The sequence below is a fragment of the Dromiciops gliroides genome, chromosome X (assembly GCF_019393635.1).
Source record: "Dromiciops gliroides isolate mDroGli1 chromosome X, mDroGli1.pri, whole genome shotgun sequence".
Taxonomy (NCBI): Eukaryota; Metazoa; Chordata; class Mammalia; order Microbiotheria; family Microbiotheriidae; genus Dromiciops; species Dromiciops gliroides.
Window position 1 is genome coordinate 35,631,245 of NC_057867.1, and position 15,622 is coordinate 35,646,866.

General features: G+C 39.3%; 1 pseudogene; it reads right to left on the reverse strand.

Moving 5' to 3' along the window:
* LOC122733926 overlaps nucleotides 1–15,622 on the reverse strand; it is a 66,835-nt pseudogene that overhangs the window by 2,130 nt on the left and 49,083 nt on the right.

The following is a 15,622-nucleotide window of genomic DNA, read 5'->3' on the forward strand; positions in this document are numbered from 1 at the left end:
CATCCCAACTAAACTATCAAAAAATATTTTACTGAGCAAGAAAAAAAACAACAAAATTCATTTGGAAGAACAAAAGATCAAGAATACCAAAGGAACCAATGGAAAAAACATGCAAAGTAAAGAGGTTTACAAGTATCAGATCTTAAACTATATTATAAGGCAGCAATTATTAAAACTTTTTGGTACTGTTTATGAAACAGAAAGGCAGATCAATTGAACAGAGTAGCCATACAGTCTACAACAGCAAACGAATATAGTAACCTAATGTATAACAACAGTAAAGACTTCAGTTTTGGGGATAAGAATTCCTTTGTTGGAAAAGCTAGAAAGCAGTCTGGCATAAATTGGAGATAGATCAATATCCTACACCATACACCAAGATAAGTTCATAATGGACATAGATATAAAGGGTAATATGACATGAAAATTTGAAAAATGGCACGTTATATATCACCCTTATGGGAAGAACAATTTATGAGTAAACAAGAGAAAGAGAGCACTGTAAGATATACAACATTTTCTTTTTCTTTTTTTTTTGCAGGGCTATGAGGGTTAAGTGACTTGTCCAGGGTCACACAGCTAGTAAGTGTCAAGTGTCTGAGGATGGATTTGAACTCAGGTCCTCCTGAATCCAAGACTGATGCTTTATCCACTGTGCCACCTAACTACCCCACTGTAAGATATAGAATGGATAATTTGACTATATTAAATAAAAAAGTATTTGTACAAAGAAAATAAATGTAGCCAAGATAAGAAAGAAAGCACAAAACTGAGGGGAAAATTTTATAAATAGCTCCTCAGATAAAGGTCTTATTTCTCAAATACATAAAAAACTATGTCAAATCTATAAAAATGTGAGTTATTCCCTAGTTGATAAGTGGTCAAAAGATATTAACAGGTAGCTTACCAACAAAGAAGTCAAAACAATTTATAGCCATATGAAAAAATGATTAGAGAAATGCAAATTAAAACAACCTTGAGATACCATTTTACACCTATCAGGGTAGCTAAAATGATAGAAGGAGGAATTGACATGGTGTCATGATGAAGACTGTCTCTCTGAATGGAAGGAGAGTTCACCTTTTATACAGTTTCAGACAAAGAAGGCTTTGTACAAAGTGAGGAGACTGCAAAACTAGAAGGAGCAGGGGTGGGGGGTGGGGGCAGTTTTGGGTCCACTGATGAGCTCGATGAGTCACACATCCTGCTGACATATAAGGACTCCATATCATCCTTGCAGACCTTGATGTGCTTATTAGTATTTACATCACAGATGGAATATCCCAGGGTCTGCATGACCCCTGGTCTGTGTCCTGCCACATCACATTTCTGAGGTGAGAAACGGGGATTATTTTTCATTCTGAAAAGTTCATGGTCTCTAAGTTTCTTAGGGTCTCATATCTCACCACAGACCTACATGTTCTTTTTTTTCTCCTCAAATCATTTTAATTCCATTTGCCCACACCCATATAAATTTTAAACATGAAAGAACAATGATACAACTATAGAATCTAGGCTCTTTTTCAAAGCAGTGGTAGTGTACAAAACATAGAAAAGCTATATAGCCTCAGAATGAGCTTCGAAAGAACAAGGACAGGGTGGGGGTAGGTGAAGGATTTTGAGGAAGGCATGAAATTAAGGAAGCTAAAGGCACACAAAAATTTGGGGAATGAATAAAGGAGAATATTACACATTTCAGGTAAAAAGCATCATTAAAAGATATAAAATATGTAAAAAATTAGAACTAGCAAGAGATTTTTGGTTAGTTATTGGTTATACAATAGAAACTAACAATTAATTTTTTTATTAAAGCCCAATTAAATAATTATCAGAGTAATGTACCAATGTTGGGGTTTGTTTTGTTTGTTTGTTTTGTTTTGTTTTGTGGGACAAAGAGGGTTAAGTGACTTGCCCAGGGTCACACAGCCGGTAAGTGTCAAGTTTCTGATTTGAACTCAGGTCCTCCTGAATCCAGGGCCGGAGCTTTATCCACTGCACCACCCAGCTGCCCTCACAATTAATATTTTTATCAGAGGGAACAGCTAGGTAGCACAGTGGATAAAGCACTGGCCCTGGATTCAGGAGGACCTGAGTTCAAATCTGGCCTCAGACACTTAGCACTTACTTTCTTTTTTTTCTGTTCTTTCTTTTTCAACTGAGTGGGATGGGAAGTACACCCACTGACCCCTGTAATAGAGACTCGAGGAGAAAGGAGGCCGAAGCATTGATTTTATTTCTTTCGAAAGAAAGGTGCACCACACTCACTGGGTCAACCAGGAGGTGTGACACACCGGGATTAGAAATCAAGCAGTTTTTATACTTTTTACAGACATCTGATTTGAGCAAAATGCGGTAATTGGGTTCAGCAATAAATCATTCTCCTGGAATGTTCAGCGATTACTTATTTTGCAACATTTTCAGTTTCTGCAACAACTTTATCATGTCTACGTAATGTCTCAGTGCAGACTCTTTGAAACAATTTTTAAGTTGATATGCCTATATTTAGAAAGGGGGATAGTAGCTTCCCATTATTGCCTCTCTCTAGAGAAAAAATATATAGAGAGAAATAGGGGGGTCTAAAGGGCTTTAAGACTTTGAGATCAGATCACTAGGCCAAAGGGGGGGCACTTTCCATCTCAGTGGAGGGTCATATCCATATGTACCTCTCACAATCAATGGTATCAGAATATTACAGTAACTCTGGAATTCCATGGCAGTTCTCGATTTGATAAACCAATCAAACCTGAATTGCAGGGCATGGCACACATACCGCTGTAACTCTTCATACACACTTTCCTTGTCAAAGCCCATTTTTTTTTTTTAGTGAGGCAATTGGGGTTAAGTGACTTGCCCAAGGTTACACAGCTAGTAAGTGTTAAGTGTCAGAGGCTGGATTTGAACTCAGGTACTCCTGACTCCAGGGCCAGTGCTCTATCTACTGCGCCACCTAGCTGCCCCGTCAAAGCCCATTTTATGTAGCATACAAATCAAGAATCGATCTTCCTCTTTGGTGTAGTTAAACTTCCATGTTCTAAAATATTTACAAACACTGTTTTTGTGGTGGCAAAGAACTGGAAGTCACAAGGATGCCCATAAGTTGGGGGGTGGCTGAACAAATTGTGGTATGTATTCATGATGGAATATCTCTCTGTTATAAGAAATGATGAACTAAATGATTTTAGAAAGTATAGAGATCTCCACAGAATAATGAAGAGCCAAATGAGCAGAACCAAGATAACATTCTATACAGTAATATCAGTCTTGTTTTAAAAAAACTTTGAACAATCAAGTTCTTCTATTACAAATACCCAGATTTACTACAAAGACTCTATGATGGAAGAAGCAGCTCAAATACAGAAAAAATAAGTGACCTTATATATACATGTATGTAGGAGTGTATGCATGTACATATGTATTGTGAGAATGTTACTCTCCAGGGCCCTCTGCCAAGAAAGCATGAGGTGACCTTTCTGAGGTTTCTAAGGTCAAATTGGCATCTCAGAAGTTGCCTCACAATTCATGGACTGCCTTTAAGTCATGTCAATCAATGGACTTGAATGCTACCAGCCAATTAGCTTGGAGCTATGGGGGGTGGGGAGGGGGACTGCACCTCTTCCTGTTCCACAAGGGGCTTCCAGTGGAACTGACTGGGATTCAGTCTCTTTGAAAGAATGACCTGCTAGGTAAAGGAGGTTCTCTCTCTCTCTCTCTCTCTCTCTCTCTCTCTCTCTCTCTCTCTCTCTCTCTCTCTCTCTCTCTCTCTCTGGCACAGATCTGAGCTAGATTTTTCTATTCTTTCAGAGACATTTGCTCTTTCTTTGCTAATCCCTAATACACTTTAATAAAAGCTTAAAGCCTAAACTGTTGCTGAAGCTCATAATTTATAAGTAATTCCTAGCTTGTTTCACACACACACAAACACACACACACAAACACACACACACACACACACACACACACTGGGGGGGGGTAAGGTAAGGTGATTTAGTTTTACCATTGACACGGTTTGTACAGTGTGTGTATATGTATGTATATGTATGTGTGTATGTGTGTATATGTGTATACGAACAAAGAAATTTATGTCTAATGGTAGCCATCTCAAAGTTGGGGGGTAGGGGAAGGAAAAAAAAGAAAGTTGCATGATAAATGTATATTTGAAAGAAATAGTAAGTTGTACAAATTATAGTGCCAATCTCAGAGCAATGCTCTGTGTTTCCCACTTTGTTATGAAAATGCTTGTTTTATTTCTTAAGTTCACAGTAAAATAAATACATTTACTTAAAGAAACTGGAAAAATAATTTTAAAATTCATCTGGAAAAACAAAAGGTCAAGGAAATCAAGGGAACTAATGAAAAAAAATGCACAGGAAGGTGGGCTCGTCATACCAAATCTAAAGCTATTCTATAACGTGGCAGTCATCAAAACTATCTGGTACTGGCTAAGAAAAAGAGTGAAGGATCAATGGAATTAGTTAGGGACAGGAGACACAGTAGTAAATTAGTAATGTACTGTTTGATAAACCCAAAGACTCCAGCTTCTGGGATAGGAACTCAGTATTTGACAAAAACTGATGGGAAAACTGGAAGATAGTATGGCAAAAACTAGGCATAGAACATCTTACACCTTATACTAAAATAAGGTCAAAATGGGTATATGATTTAGACATAAGAGGTGATACCATAGGTAAATTAAGACAGAAAGGAATTGTTTACCTCTCAGATCTTTGGAGAGGAGAAGAATTTATGACCAAATAGGAAATAGAGAATATTATAAAATGCAAAATGGATGATTATGATTACATTAATTTTTTTTAAATTATACAAACAGAAGCAATGCAGCCAAGATTAGAAAGAAAGCAGAAAGCTGAGCAACAATTTTCAGTCAGTGTTTCTGATAAAGGCCTCATTTCTAAAATATATAGAGAACTAAATCAAATTTATAAGAATACAAGTCATTCCCCAATTGAGAAATGGTCAAAGAATAAGAACAGGCATTTTTCTGATGAAGAAATCAAAGCTATCTATTACAATATGAAAAATTGCTCTAAATCACTATTGATTAGAGAAAAGCAAATTAAAACAACTCTGAGGTCCCGCCTGGCACCTATCAGATTGCCTAACATGACAAAAAAAGAAAATAATAAATGCTGGAGAAGCTGTGGAAAAGTTGGAACACTAATGCATTGTTGGTGGAGTTGTGAACTGATTCAACCATTCTGGAGAGCAATTTGTAACTATGCCCAAAGGGCTATAAAACTGTGTATACCCTTTGACCCAGAAATACCACTATTAGGTCTTTTTCCTAAAGAGATCACAAAAAGGAAAAGGACCTACATGTACAAAAACATTTAAAGCTGCTCTTTTTGTGGTGGCAAGGAATTGAAAATTGAAGGGATGCCCATCAATTGGGGAATGGCTGAACAAGTTGTGGTATATGAATGTAATATAATACTACTGTGTTGTAAGAAACAATGAGTAGGTGGATTTCAGAGAAACCTGGAAGAATTTACACGAACTGATGCTAAGTGAGATGAGCAGAACCAGGAGAATATTGTACACAGTATCAACAACATTGTGTGTTGATCAACTGTGATATACTTGACTCTTCTTAGCAATAGAATGATCCAAGATAGTTCTAAAGGACTCATGATGGAAAATGCTCTCCAAATCCAGAAAAAGAACTGTGGAATCTAGATGCAGATTGAACCACACTATTTCTATTTTTTTGTTTTTCTTTTTTGAGGTTTTTCCTTTTTGTTCTGATTCTTCTTTCACAACATGACTAATGCAGAAATATGTTTAATGTGATTGTACATATATAACCTATATCAGTGTGGTAAAAAGTTTTAACAGTCGGTTAGATAATGGAGAGACGCCAGTTTTTTTTTTAGGACCACCCTTTTGGGGAGGAGACCAACAGCATGAGCTACGCACACCAGTCCGCCTGCGACACAGGCCAGATTGCCTGCTGAGCACTCGACTTCCGGGGTGCGAGCTTAAAAGGCAAGGAGAGAACAGAAGTGGGGCCTTTTTTCCTGCTCCGCTGGTCTCCTGGCTACGCTGCATAGACAGACTCGGACTGGAGTTTGACTCGGCCCGGCTCTCGGTTAACAGCACGTGCTTGACTCGGTCTCTCTCCCCAAAGGTGGCCTTGGGTTTTGGTGAGTTTTATACAGAATATAGACTAAGCCTAGACTTAAGACGATTTGTATTGTATTTCTACTTTCCTATCCTTCTAATCAACATCACCTTGTGACTACCATACAATAAAGGCTCTATCTAGAAAACCAGAAGCTTCTTCCATTTACTAGTCTGGGAGATAAATTAAGGGAAAAGTTAAGTAGGGGAGATTTATGATCTAATATCCAATTTTAATCTCACATCAGATTGTTTGCTACCTTGGGGAATGGGGAGGGAGGGAGAAAAATGTGAAACTAGAAATCTTATAAAAACAAATATTGAAAACTATTTCTACATGTAACTGAAAAATAATAAAATACTGTTATAAAAAAAGAAATGGGAAGGCATTGCTTAATAAATCAATATACTTGGTACCTTGGACCTTTGTTTCCTCAGTCATTTACACTTTCACCCATCACAGGGCTGCTGCTGCTGCTGCTGCTGCTACTCCTACAAGTATCTTGTTAATGTTATCATTATTATTACTTACATGGATCTCTACTTAATTGAAATCAGCTTATCATACTTGTGTAAGGAGGTCTTTAAAAAGACCACCTTCCCATGAGATGCTTCTTCTACCTGGCACTGGCCTTGCTTCTCAGAACACGTTTAGGAGGGTACCACAAACTTTGCTCAACACAGGAATGTTATATACTAGGAACCATCCCTCCCCTTCCCTACAAATGGAAGGGAAGAGGCTTAAGAAGAATGGAATGGTTATTTGCTATCTTAAAATGAATGTCTCAAACTCATCCTGTAACAGGAGAACTCAACATCTTTGCCCTAAAGTCCATCCCTCTCTTGAAATTCCCTATCATTCTCTGGGACAGCAAGCACCCTTCTATCTACCCTGAGCTACAACTTCAGAGACATCTGATAAGGGAGATTGGACCTGAGCTTGCCTGGAACCCAGCCTCCACTTTACCTGTAGCCACCAGCTCTAAACACTTCCCTCCCCTTAAAGTTCTCCTGATTCCTTTTGTCTTCCTCTCTAGAATGTAAATTCACTTAGGGGAGGGACTGGTTTTTCCTGAATTTTTAAACTCAGCATTTTGTTTAAAATACCTTAGTACTCAATAAATTCCATCACTCTATGGTTTTTATCTTTCTACCTAAATGGATTATGAAATTTTGAAATAGAGTCAGGATATCTGGTTCTTTGGTTACTCATGGGAAAAGATCAGGATTGGCAGTGGGAAACAGGGTGGTGATCACACTTTAATAAGACCCAGAGACAAGGAACAAAAGTGGTTCAGAGGCACATGGTGGCTTGGGGACAGGGAATGGGAGGGTGGAGGAAAGAAGGCAGCATGGGGAAGAGGATAGGGAGGAAAGGGGGCAGAGAATATCAGTCATGAAATGAGAGTTGGCGGTACTCAGCATCATGGGCCTGATGGAGATGGAAGAGGGCTGGGCTTCAGGGGTGGGGGAAGCAGGAGTTTGAGCATCATCATTCTAAGGATTTTAGGGAAACAGACCAACTCCTCTCTGGACCACCTTCGGGTTAGGTCATCAACATATCCAAAGCATCTCAAAGTTATCAGTAAAATCTCAAAGTCACTGTCCCCAGATTACCAGCATCTTTTTGATGTCTGGCTTCTCTGAAACTACTGAGGGCTCTATTTTGTCTAGAATTTGCATGTCACATGACCAGGGGCCTTGATAAGTGGTACCGAGATGATTTCACCTGACATAGCACATATTACCAGCAGAGGAATTTTACTTAATATTTAATTTATGAAACAATTTGTAAATTGTGATCCTTTGAGATGCTGGATCATTTGCATGTGAATTCCAGGATCCCATTTGCAATATTATTTCCTGCTAGAACTTACTTACTATACTGACTAGAAACAGGGTGATGGTCAGGGGACCAGAAAAAGATGGAATTTTATTATATAGTTATCTATGTATCTCTGTCTTATAATTTCTTTGCCCTTGAGGAAAGTTGCTGTTCTTCATTGACCTCTAGGTTCTAAAAAGACCCTTGCAATACCATGAATGGGCATGCTAAATTTCTTTTTTTGTTGTTGTTTTTTTGTTTTTTAGTGAGGCAACTGGGGTTAAGTGACTTGCCCAGGGTCACACAGCTAGTAAGTGTTAAGTGTCTGAGGCCGGATTTGAACTCAGGTCCCCCTGACTCCAGGGCTGGTGCTCTATCCACTGCGCCACCTAGCCGCCCCATGCTAAATTTCTTATAGAGAAACAACAACAAAAAACCCCATACAACATTGGCTATCAAGGATAGATGTAAAGTCTTTAACATGTCTTCTCCTACAAACGGATTTTTTCATTCAGAAAATTAAAGTAATTATGTGCTGTATTCCTAACTGATGTTCATGCTTTAGACAGTCTTCCAAAAAGAGCTTCTTGTCTCTTTGTCTGACTCTCTTCTGGGGAATACTTTCTATTTTTTTTCTTCTTCCTTTTTTGTAGGTAGCTTACAGGATTCCAAAGACTGTCTCTTCAAAAGTTGCTGTGGCACAGCCTCCCCAAAGGAAGAACTGACAAACTGAGTTTTGCTTTTCTCTGAATGTTGTAAAATGTTGGTGTCAGATATGCTTCCTGATGGTATACTACTGTGACTAAAAGGAGGAAGAGTCTGAGGATTTTAGTTTTGGTGAAAAAGTAATCAAAGGATGTTGGAGTTGATGTTTTGATAACAAGGTGATGAGTCTGGGTTGTTACTATACTATGAGAAATATGCTGATGGCATTAATTTCTTGAAGAAGAAGGAATATCTGTATATGTATGGGCTAAACTTTCCCCCAAACATAAATCTCCTGTAAGAATTGAAGACTTGTGAATTCCTGCTGGGACATTTGAATCATTCCAAGAAATGTGTTTATTGTTCTGATAATTTGGGTAGGTGTGGTCTTTATTCAGATTTTTTAGTACCTGTAGAACGTGCAGAACTTCTGTAATTTGTATCCTCTTTACATGTTAACTTTTCTGTTTGTTTAACTTCTCTCAGTCATGTTCCGTGGGCAGAAATATTGTCCATGTCTAAATGTTTATGTTGCAACAACTGATATCCTTTTTCAGATGTAATCAAAATACTTTCAATCTCCAAATAAGAATTATAATTGACTTTTTGCTTGTTTTCAGACCCTTGGCTATCTTTGTCCAAGTCTTGTTGCCGGGTCCACTTTTTTTTTTTTTGCTGGGCAATGGGGGTTAAGTGACTTGCCCAGGGTCACACAGCTAGTAAGTCAAGTGTCTGAGGCTGGATTTGAATTCAGGTACTCCTGAATCCAAGGCCGGTGCTTTATCCACTGCGCCACCTAGCCGCCCCCTGGGTCCACTTTTCTATAGGATCACATCCTTGGCAAAGCAAAACATCATCACCACCACCACCAGCACCACTACCCACATCCCAAGAGTTCTCTAATTCATGACATGCTTCAATAACTTCACTTGGTATCATTCCAGTCATCAAATAGAAAACACTGCTTTAGTGCATCCTTCTTCTTTAAGATGAAACAATAATAACCATTTGAGTCTGGTCGAGTTTCCAGAAGAGAAGCCCTAACTCAGCTGCAGAGTAGATAAGGCAGAGGACTTGGAATAAGAAGGACCTGAGTTGGAATCTTGCTTTAGGCACTCCTAAGCTATGTGAACCTGGGAAAGTCATCTAAACACTCTCTGACTCAGTTTCTCCATATGAAATGAGGGCAATGAAAGCAATTCTATAAGAGGGTTGTTCTAAGGAGCAATTGAGGTAACATATAAAGAGCTTTAGAAATTTATTTATTTTTTTTTTAGTGAGGCAATTGGGGTTAAGTGACTTGCCCAGGGTCACACAGCTAGTAAGTGTTAAGTGTCTGAGGCCGGATTTAAACTCAGGTACTCCTGACTCCAGGGCCGGTGCTCTATCCACTGCGCCATCTAGCTGCCCCTAGAAATCTTAAAACACCATATAAATGAGAGCTACTATTGTTATCATTAGTGCTTCTCCTATTTATTACTATGACTACTCTACTAGTAGTACTAGTACTGGTGCTGCTACTGCTGCTACTTACCTGCTGGTAGGTCTAATCAAAATATGCCCTCCAAGCAAATAAAAAGCAAGCCTGGACAAAACCAGTTTGTTCTCACTAGGGATGCATCTGCCTCTCAGACCATGTTTAGGAGGGTTTCACAATCTTTGCTCAACACAAGATTTCTCCATGCTGGGAACTACCCTTACAAAAAGACAGGAAGAGACAGGAGAAATTGCTGTCTACTAACTGAAATGACTGTTTCAAGCTCAACAGGTTCACAATAAAGATTCACAAGATTACACCATTCTCCTGAATATCTTTCCTGGTCTAACTTCCTTGTCACAGTCTGGGCAGTGTCACCATTCCAGCCACCCTGAGCTACAACCTGTAAGACCTCATTTATAAAGGGAGTTTTTCAGCTAGAACCAAGCCTCCACCTCATTTCCTAGTGACCAGTTGTAAACTATTCTCTCCTCTCCCTTTTTTAAGTTCACCAAGCTTGATTCTCTTCTCTCACTAGAAAGGAAGCTTACATAGGGAAGGGACTGGTTGTTTATTGCTTCTATTTTTAAACCCAGCCCTAAGCACAGTATCTGCCACATAGTAAGCTCTCAATAAATGCACTGACTCTATCTACTACCTACCTAGCTATCTGTCTATTCACGCCAAGTAAATATTTAAAAACCAGCTCTCTGAAAAATGTGTACAAAATTGACTTTCAAGTTGAATTTGTATTATGAACATCTTCTCCATCACTTTGATAAGTCTAATCCATAAAAGAAATCAAGCTCAAATTTGCAGCATTTGTCAAAATCTAAGGTAGAGCTATTCAGACTGTAAATTTAACAACTGCCCCTTATGTATATTTGTATCTGTTTCTTTTTTTTTTAGTGAAGCAATTGGGGTTAAGTGACTTGCTCAGGGTCACACAGCTAGTAAGTGTCAAGTGTCTGAGGCCGGATTTGAACTCAGGTACTCCTGACTCCAGGGCCGGTGCTCTATCCACTGCACCATCTAGATGCCCCTGTATCTGTTTCTTAATCAATCTATCATTAGACATGGCATTGACACTGAGGGAAATAGTACAGTATTTCTGTGACATCTGGTGTCTAAAAGGGATATTGAAACATCCTGAAAGGTTTATGTCAGAAAATATCTCTCTACCTCTGTGATCTCTATATCATCTATCTATCCATCCCATGGCCCTCATACTCCCCCAGCTTTCATATTTAATCAGTTGCCAAGTTTCGTAATAACTACATGAATAATATCTCAGACAGGCATTCTTATCTCTCTCATCTGATAACCTCCTCACTTCTCTTCTTGGCTATTACAATAGTCTCCCAGTGGTCTCCCTGCCTCAAGTCATTCCCCTCTTCATGCCAACCTCCACTCAGCTGCTGAAGGGATATTTTTGTTGTGCGGTTCTTGTTCTGGGGTTAGGAAAGTGCCCAGCTAAACTAAAGTACACAGGTCTTGGGTGACTCTCATTGAGAAGCTAAACCAAAGGACAGACACACCTAAAGAAGCAAGGGAGATAAGTGGCACCTGGACTGAGTTAACTCCAGGACCACCACCCTTAATTCCAGTCTCCCTTTCTCCTTGGGGAGAAATAATCCTATGAGATTTGGCTGCTGCCTAAGTTGCTCCAAGGGGACAGAGATAGCTCCAAGAACCATCCCTCACCCTGATGGAGGAGGCTAAAAGGGTTTACAGATAATCTATCAACTGTAGCTAAAAGGGGTTAATAGATAACCTAGGATCTGCTCAATAGTAGCTAAAAAGGTTAATAGAGAAACTCAGGTTTGTTTTCTTTGATACTGTTGTTGTTTTGGTTTTTTTGTAGGGCAATGAGGGTTAAGTGAATTGCCCAGGGTCACACAGCTAGTGGTAGGTGTCTGAGGCTGGATTTGAACTCAAGTCCTCCTGAATTCAGGGCCAGTGCTTTATCCACTGTGTCACCTATCTGCCCTCTATAAAGAATTATTTTTGGGGGAGGGCAGGGTAATGAGGGTTAAGTGACTTGCCCAGGGTCACACAGCTAGTAAGTGTTGTGTCTGAGGGCAGTTTTGAACTCTGGTCCTCCCGAATCCAGGGCCAGTGCTCTATCCACTGCACCATCTAGCTGCCCCAGGTTTGTGTTCTTATCAACAGTACTGTAACCAAGGGGGTTCAAGTCCCTACCAACCAACACCATAAACAGAGACCATACCTAGGGAGCATTAACCATTAATAGCCATTGATATTCCTAGATAACAGGATACCTAGAAACCAGATATTAAAGTAAAGAGATATAAAAAACACAGAGACCCTCTGACTTTGACAAGTTTAACCATATATTTATGAACATTCACAGAAAAGGCCAAATGTGTCCTTAAATTCACGTTATGATCTGTAAACCCCAAAAACACACCTCCAAGGAAAAAGGTACCCACCTTGGAGGTTGTCTTAGGACCCCAGGAAGTCTAAATTAGGATAAGACTTCCCACATTTAAGATAATGAGGAGATAATCTACTTTTTCTCACTATAAATATAACCATTTTCCTCTCCCTATTGGAGACATATCTTCCTTGGTGTCTTCCTGTGACCTCACAGTATTTTTTTGGTTTTTTTGGGGGTTTTTTTGTGGGGCAATGGGGGTTAAGTGACTTGCCCAGGGTCACACAGCTAGTAAGTGTCAAGTGTCTGAGGCCGGATTTGAACTCAGGTACTCCTGAATCCAGGGCCAGTGCTCTATCCACTGTGCCACCTAGCTGCCCCCTGACCTCACAGTATTTTAATAAAACTTAGGAAACTGAGTCACTGAGTCTTGTAATTCATTGGGAGGACTCATGATCAATTTGATCAATTAAATCCACTCCCCACATCAACCCGACTTCTCCCAGCCCACCCCCAATAAGGGTTCAGGTGATGACCCCATCTACCATCTATAAATCTATGGCCTTTCTCCTGTTTGGGGAGATTGGCATCTCAGATAATCATCTCTGTGCTATCCCTCCTTGAGACCCCTCTCAAGGCCTCCTTTCTCTAGGACTTAAATAAAAGATGCTTTTATTCTAATTAGATTTGTGTGCCAGATGGTGTCATTCTTTTTTTTTTTTTGCGGGGCAATTGGGGTTAAGTGACTTGCCCAGGGTCACACAGCTAGTAAGTGTTAAGTGTCTGAGGCCGTATTTGAACTCAGTTACTCCTGAATCCAGGGCCGGTGCTCTATCCTCTGCACCATCTAGCTACCCCTGGTGTCATTCTTTAGGGAGGAATACCTAAGTACCCCCACACCAACCATTCTCCCCCCTCAACTGTGACAATTCTGATTATATCAAATTCACAATCAGAAAATGGCACTGGCTCACTGGGACATCTAACAGCATATCCAAACCACTCCATTATGTAATTCCATTGGTAAACTCCTAAAACCTTACTATTTGATATTATTCCACTTAGTGTACCCTAAGATCCAGACATACCTGCTTTGTTGCTGTTTCTTCACACACATTTCATTTCCCTTCTATAAGCCTTTAGAAAAGTGGTTGCTCTTGCCTGAAATTCACTCTAACCTCCTCTCTGCCTCTTCAAATACCCTAGTGTCCTTTGAAGTTTGAGGTGTCAATTAACCTGGCACCTCTCCCTACTTAGGGACATTGCTAACTGTCACCTCCTCCTACCCCCAAAGTTAGAGTGCTTTCCACTTTTCCCAGAATAAATTGCATTTTATTTGTATTTTATACATAATTAGATATGTACATGTAGTCTCCACCAATCGCATTTAATACCCTGGAAGTCAGAGGCTACTGAATTACTCTTTTTTTTTTTTTTTGGTGGGGCAATGGGGGTTAAGTGACTTGCCCAGGGTCACACAGCTAGTAAGTGTTAAGTGCCTGAGGCCGCATTTGAACTCAGGAACTCCTGAATCCAGGGCTGGTGCTTTATCCACTGCGCCACCTAGCTGCCCCAGCAATATCAATATTAAATATGTATGCGCCAAGTGGTATAGCATCCAAATTCTTAGAGGAGAAGTTAAACGAGTTACAAGAGGAATTAGACAGTAATACTATACTAGTGGGGGATCTGAATCTTCCCTTCTCAGAATTAGATAAATCTAGCCAAAAAATAAATAAGAAGTGGAAGAGGTGAATAGAATACTAGAAAAGTTAGACATGATAGATGTCTGGAGAAAATTGAATGGGGATAGAAAGGAATATACCTTTTTCTCAGCAGTACATGGCACATTTTCAAAAATTGACCATGTATTGGGGCAAAAAAACATCATAGTCAAATGTAGAAAGGCAGAAATAGTAAATGCATCCTTCTCAGATCATGATGCAATAAAAATTACATGTAAGAAAGAGTCAGGGAAAAGTACAATGAAAATCAATTGGAGACTAAATAATTTCATTCTAAAGAATCAATGAAAAAAAAGAAATAAAGGTCTAAAAAAAAGAAGGAATGGGTCAAACAACAAATCATAGAAACAATCAATAACTTTATTCAAGAGAATGACAATAATGAGACAACATACCAAAATCTATGGGATGCAGCTAAAGCAGTGCTTAGGGGAAAATTTATAGCTCTAACTGCTTACATGAATAAAAAAGAGAAAGAGGAGATCAGTGAATTGGGCATGCAACTTAAAAATCTAGAAAGAGAACAAATTAGAAATCTCCAATTAGATACTAAACTAGAAATCCTGAAAATTAAAGGAGAAATTAATAAAATTGAAAGCAAGAAAACTATAGAATTAATCAATAAAACTAAGAGTTGGTTTTATGAAAAAACCAATAAAATAGATAAAATATTAGTTAATCTGATTAAAAAAAAGAATAAAACCAAATTACCAGCATCAAAAATGAAAGGGGGCAGCTAGGTGGCGCAGTGGATAGAGCACTGGCCCTGGATTCAGGAGGACCTGAGTTCAAATTTAGCCTCAGACACTTTACACTTACTAGCTGTGTGACCCTGGGCAAGTCACTTAACCCCAATTGCCTCACCAAAACCCCCAAAAAACAACAACAAAAAAACCCAACAAAAAATGAAAGGGGTGATGTTACCACCAATGAAGTAGAAATTAAATCAATAATTAGGAATTATTTTGCCCAACTGTATGCCAATAAATTTGACAATCTAAACGAAATGGATGAATATTTACAAAAATACAAACTGCCCAGGTTAACTGAAGAGTGTAACGATTGGAATAACGCCACCTGCTGGAGACTTACTGTAGAAGAGTTCCGCCCATGAAGCGAAGGTCTTTGAGGGCAAGACCAGGAGTCTTTTCTTTGGCGTCAGGAAGTGACGCAGGCTAGTGGGAGGAGGAAGGAAGAGACTGGCGCTCAGTCTTGCTCTTTTTCCTTTGGACTCTGGTGGAGAGCGGGGCTAGAAATGTGCTCTCCCTTTAATAGATAGGAATCTAGGCCTTTCTCTCTCTCTTTACCAAATTCTTATTCTCCTTAATAAATGC